We start from the raw sequence: 6318 nt of genomic DNA, 5'->3' as shown, positions 1-6318 counted from the left end.
TTCATGATTATGTTGATGTTTATGTATGAATACATGTATGTATGAATGTCATGTCTGACAGGGTCGTCATGGATCATGATTATTATGCTAACATTTATATGTAGATATATCTGTGTATGTATGTCATGTCTCACAGGAGCATTATTGTTTTATACTAATGTTTATACATATGTATGTATCTATGTATCCATTTCACTGTCTGACAGGGTTTCCAAGGATCATTTTTGTGGAAAAATGATTGCTTAAGCAGGCAAATGGCATGACGAAGTACCTGGTCTTACGAGCAATCAATTGAGAAGAGCCACCTCGAAAAATATACGAGGTCAGTATCATGTGGTTATGAGTTGATATTGTATACTTATATTATGACTATGTTTATGTTATGACAGGTAATGCTGAAAGATACATCAGCGAAATGAAAATAGTGTGGTTTGTGGCTTGTTGGGACAAGCATGGATAGGACACTGGAAGCAAGGTTTCTTGATCGTAGAGAAAATGTGCTTTTGGATGTGCGTACTATTATTATGCATATGTTGTATATGTTGTACATGTTGCATCTGTGAAGTTGTGTGCATGCGGTGTGGTGTATATATAGTGTGTGTACATGTTTATGCAATTTTATGTACAGGGTGTTAGTATAGATAGTTTTTATAAAAGAATGTTGGATATTCAGTGCTATGTACAGATGATGCTATGTACATGTTGGATATGTAGTGCTATGCACAAGTGGTGTTGCATGCATGTTGTACATTGGTACTATGTACATATGGTGTGGTGTGCATGATTGTACAAGTGGTGTTGTGTGTATATGGTGTTGTGTACATGTTGTACATGATAATCTAGGTTACCATTGATGTCAATAGTTGATCGTTGATATAGCAGTGACTAGATGGCAAATATTCTTGAAGATGCCTGAAGATGACTAAAACTCTTGTTTAAGTTGATGAAGTGTCAATCATTCTTCTTGATGACATGTCTATGATAAAAGACTACATGATGACTTAGGTGGAATACACTTGGAAGACTTCCTATATGACATAAACATGATGACATGCCCTACCTCCAATGATTTTCATGATGACAAACCTTCAATAATGTTGAAGGAGACAAGGTGATGAAAAAGGAAATCAAGGACATGATGGTGTCCCTACATTGAATAAGGAAAGCATTATGATGACCCTACATTTAAGAAGAAAAGGATGTGATTATTAATGAAGGAATCACCATGAAGAATCCCTACACTCCATTTCTGCTCACATAAAGGATCACTCACATTAAAAATATTTTTTTGCTACCTTAGAGGCAGAATTATTTGTAAGACCTACACCATCTTAAAGAGCATAATTTTTCCTTTCCAACGAGCTATTACTCATCCCGAAACTCCAAGTGGTTTAAAAGTCATGGATTTTACAATTTAATGGTGTAATTATGGTTACTGAGCCAACTTGAACATGTCAACACATGTCGGCTTGCATTGTGGATGTGGCTATTCGTTTTAAGGACAAATAGGTATATAAATAAAGGTTTAGACCTTTGTTTTCCTTATAAAATTTTCAGTGAAGATCATCACAAGAATACATAACAACAAGAAGAGTTCACAACTCGTGAACTAAGAAGGCCGAGGAGGAGAGTTTAAGTTAAATCTGTGATTAGGTTATCTTGAAGACTTCGAACCTGCGGAAGTGAAAACCTTAGAACCTTACCTATGAACTTGGATTGGTGATGAATGTTGGAGATTCATTGAACGATTGTTGTGAAGGCCTCAGGCTCAGACCTAAGCATATCTATGACAAGAGAATGATCGAACTAGATCAGAACCTCAATCCTAAGGGAAAGTCTACTATGGAATGCTCAAATTAGTAGTAGAGGCTCAGACTGGTAGTGATTCAGACTTCGGTTGGCATACATCACTTTAGTCATCAAGGTTTGGGTATCTCTGCCTGGAAGTATATTTCAGACCATCATTGTGGTGCAAAATAATAATTGGTGCAACAACCCACACTGTAAGAAGCTTGGTTGTTTGACTATGGCGTAAGATCCTTGACTGTGATATGGTCTCTTTGCTCAGACTATGATGTAGTAGCTCAGTCTCCTTAAATGCCTTGGCTATGATATGAAATAGATTGGACTAAGTTGCAGCTTTAGTGGCTCGGTGATTTGACTACATTCAACATTAGGCATAGTTTGGAGCAGTCTTTAAGAAGACTCTAGGTGAATACATCTTAAAGTTAATTTGATGAATTCTTGGGGATATTCTTGATTAGTATATCTTCAAAATAAATTAAAGACATTGAGAAGTTGAACTTGTAGACACATTGAAGACTTGTGGAGATTATTGGAGATCATGATGTAATCATGAGGTGATGCGGAGACTTTGCTTGGGTACAATGAAGTACAATGGCGATACCTTCTAATTGACAAGGTTGTCATTGATGATGTAGTGTGGAGACTATAGTGAAGTTGAAGATTGACAGGGCTCGGTGAACAAGAATTTGGGAGCCATGAAGTACAACCAAACATATCTTGACAAAGAGAAGCTATAGGATTGGTTTGCTTGGAGTTGGTGCTCCTAAACTTAAGGTTGGTGCCTTGGATAAGATAGGGTCGAAGCCCTAGAGGTCGAAGCCTCACTAAAGTCCAAGTCAATGCTTAGCACATCCCATGTTGGAGCATAGGTGTCTTCATATAGGGTTGGAGTCCTACCTATATTGTACTTGATTCGCTGTAAAAATTATATTAATAAAAGCATTTATTTCTATTGTTCATCTTGTATTCTAAATATAAGTGATCAAACTCGTAAAAGTAACAATTGAAAAGAAATATTGATTCACCCCCCTCTTAGTATTTCCAACAATTGGTATCAGAGCCAGTACCTTCACTCAAAGCCTAACGACTTGAAGGTTGATCATTAGAACAAAAATGGTGAAGCCAAGGAAGAAAGTCTCCAATCCTCCTAAAGATGTGTCTCCCTCAACCACCAAAATTTATGTCAATAAGTTTTTGAAGGTTCCATTATTCAATGGAAACTTTGATATATGGGAGGAAAGAATGAGAAATTTCTTAAAGACTCAAGGCATTGAAGTTTGGAAGTCGGTGATTGTTGATAGCATGATGGATGGAGAATCCAAGGAACATAATACAAGACAAATGAAAGAAATATTAAATGGGCTACCTAATTCTAAGAACGCCAATTTTAAAAATGTTGGTCAGCAAAAGGCATATGTGATAAAATTCATGATCTTCACTCAAAAGGAGCATTGACAATGATCTCTAGTCAAGAAAATGATGGAAAACAAGAAGGAAATCCAAAGCCCATCAAGGAACCTGAAGATAAGACTAACGACATCAAGGATAAAGAAGACCTATAAGATGAAGAGAATGAAAAATATCTTGAAGAAGATCTCCTTACTAAACTTATGGCTTCCATGGAAGATATTAACAATTTGAAAAAGGAAAATGAGGAACTTAAGAAGAAAGCACAAGTTGGTGACCAAGACAAGACGAGGAAGGAAGTTGACCTTGTCAAGCTTCAAGTATAATAAAGAGATGAGGAGCTCGCCAAGATAAAGGAAGAATTTCAACAAAACAAGAGAAAGAATCATGAAGAAGTCATATACATGAAAATTCATTTTGATAAGACAAAGAAATGGGAAGATGCCTTGTCAAGCCACCTTGAACAAAGGCACAATTCCTGAACAAACTTGAGGCAGAGATTGGTCAATACAAGGAAGAGGTCTCCTACCTTAGATCTTAACTAGAAGAAGCAAGTAAACAAGCACAAGGAGCTGAGAATGTGATGGAAGCTTTGGCATTCATAGAAGGACAAGTTGAGGAAGCATAAAAGGAGAGAAACACCATGATATGCCAACTAGAAGAAAAGGATGATGACATCACCAAGTTAAAATCAGAAATCACTTCTCTTAAGGCCCAATCATGTGAAGAAACCAAGATGAAAGAAGAAATGGAGAGAATTCTATCAAAGAAGGATGAAGAATGCAAGAAAATGAAGGAAAAAATTGTCTTTCTTAAAAAGGAAGTTGACTTGCTGAATAAGAACTTGAAAAGTTCTTGAACCCTAGATGACATCCTAAGTCAAAAAATTTCTCCCCTTAATAAATCAGGTCTTAGCTATGGAGGTGAATCTTCAAGCAAGAATGATGTAAACCCTAATGATTCAAACAACAAGGATGTGAGGAATCCTGGAAGAAATGTTGATGCTCCCAGCTCCATTAAAGGCAAGGAGAAGAGTCAAGACAACTATGGAAGAAACACCCCTCCAAGAAGAAATGCAGATGGTGTCAAGGATGCAAGAAGAAATGGTTATCGTCAAAGGATCCCAAGGCAAAAATAATTCAGAAGTACATCAAGGAAACCTTCTTCTCCTAGGTACCAAAGTATATTTCTTGGTTGTTTCTGTTCTTGTACAAAATTTGGGCACATGGAAAAAGTTTGTCGGGCATATCAAAAAGACAAATATAATGGTCCCCATCAATATCTGAGAAGCAATTTTTCAAGAAAAAGGCATGAATTATTATTCATGAACAACATAGAGTGTTTCAAGTGTAATAAAATTGGACATATGTCATGTGATTGTGACTTTTGGGACCCCATACAAGGAAGAACCATGCCAGAACATAAAGTTATACAAGTATGGAGAAGGAAGCAAATTGAATCCAAAAGTCCCTTGAACACTCTAGCCAACAACACATGTTGTTGACTTCATTGATGAAGTCATCCTTGATATTCCAAGTATTTGATGGGGAGACTCTGCCAAAAGGAAGACCATGCATACAGTTAGGGGGAATTATGATGATTAAGAATTCTTGTAGAAGTTATCCATGAATGGGCCCTATGAAATCCTTGATGATCCACATGGACAATCATTCTTTAATAGATCATCTCTCAGGAGCATTTCCATTGAAGAACAAGATCCCTTATTCATCCATGAACTACTATTGAAGATATCTTCCACTTGATCACTAAGCAGGTAATATCTCATGAGTTAGAGGAGGTCATGCAGACAGGGGGAGTTGGTTCATCACATGAAGGAATTTAAGCACATCTATCATGGACCACATTGCCAGAATGAAGAGTGCCATGAAAGGGGGAGTAACATACCTATGAAGAACTACTATTCATAAAGAAAAGAAGCAGATTGACAGGGGGAGTTCTTGGACACCCCGTTTTCCATTGATGTCAAAGAGGGAAAGAATATTTGAAAGAGAAAGAATATTGCCATCAATAAAAAATGGGGCAATTGTTAATATAGGTTGTCATTGATGTCAATAGTTTATCGTTTGTATAGCAGTGACTGGATGGAAAATTTTCTTGAAGATGCCCGAAGATGAATACAACTCTTGTTTAAATTGATGAAGTGTCAATCATGCTTCTTGATGACATGTCTATGATAAAATACTACATGATGACTTAGGTGGACTACACTTGGAAGACTGCTTATATGACATAAACATGATGACATGCCCTACCTCTAATGATCTTCATGATGAAAAACCTCCAATAATGTTGAAGGAGACAAGGCGATGAAAAAGTAAATCAAGGACATGATGGTGTCGCTACATTGAAGAAGTAAAGAATGATGATGGCCCTACATTAAAGAAGGAAAGGACACAATTATAAAGAAGAAGCCCTACACTCCATTTCTACACTTATAAAGGATCAATCACATTAAAATTTTTTTTTTGCTACCTTAGATGCAAAATTATTCCATGAGACTTACACCATCTTCAACAACATAAATTTTCATTTCCGAGCTATTACTCAGCTCAAAACTCCAAGCGGTTTAAATGTTATGGATTTTACAAGTTAATGGTGTAATTATGGTCATTGAGCCGACTTGAACATGTCAACACATGTCGGCTTGCATTGTTAATGTGGTTGGTCGTTTTAAGGATGAATAGGTATATAAATAAAGGTTCAGACCTTTGTTTTCCTTATAAAATTTTCAGTGAAGATCATCACAAGAATACATAACAACAAGAAGAGTTCAAAACTCGTGAACTAAGAAGGCCGACGAGGAGAGTTTAGGTTAAATATGTGATTGGGTTATCTTGAAGACCTCGGACCTGCAGAAGTGAAAACCTCAGAACATTACCTATAAAATTGGACTGGTGATCACTGTTGGAGACCCGTCGAAAGATTGTTGTGAAGGCCTTAGGCTCAGAACTGAGCATATCTATGACAAGAGAACAGTCAGACTAGATTAGAACCTCAAACCGAAGGGAAAGTCTACTATGGAGTGCTCAAATTAGTTGTAGATGCTCAGACTTGCAATGACACTTGTCTATAGCTCAGATTTGT

This window comes from Pinus tabuliformis, chromosome 7 (genome assembly GCF_031772625.1).
Source record: "Pinus tabuliformis cultivar Carrire ecotype Pingquan chromosome 7, CPIR1, whole genome shotgun sequence".
Classification (NCBI taxonomy): Eukaryota; Viridiplantae; Streptophyta; class Pinopsida; order Pinales; family Pinaceae; genus Pinus; species Pinus tabuliformis.
Note: the sequence above shows the minus strand (reverse complement) of the source record.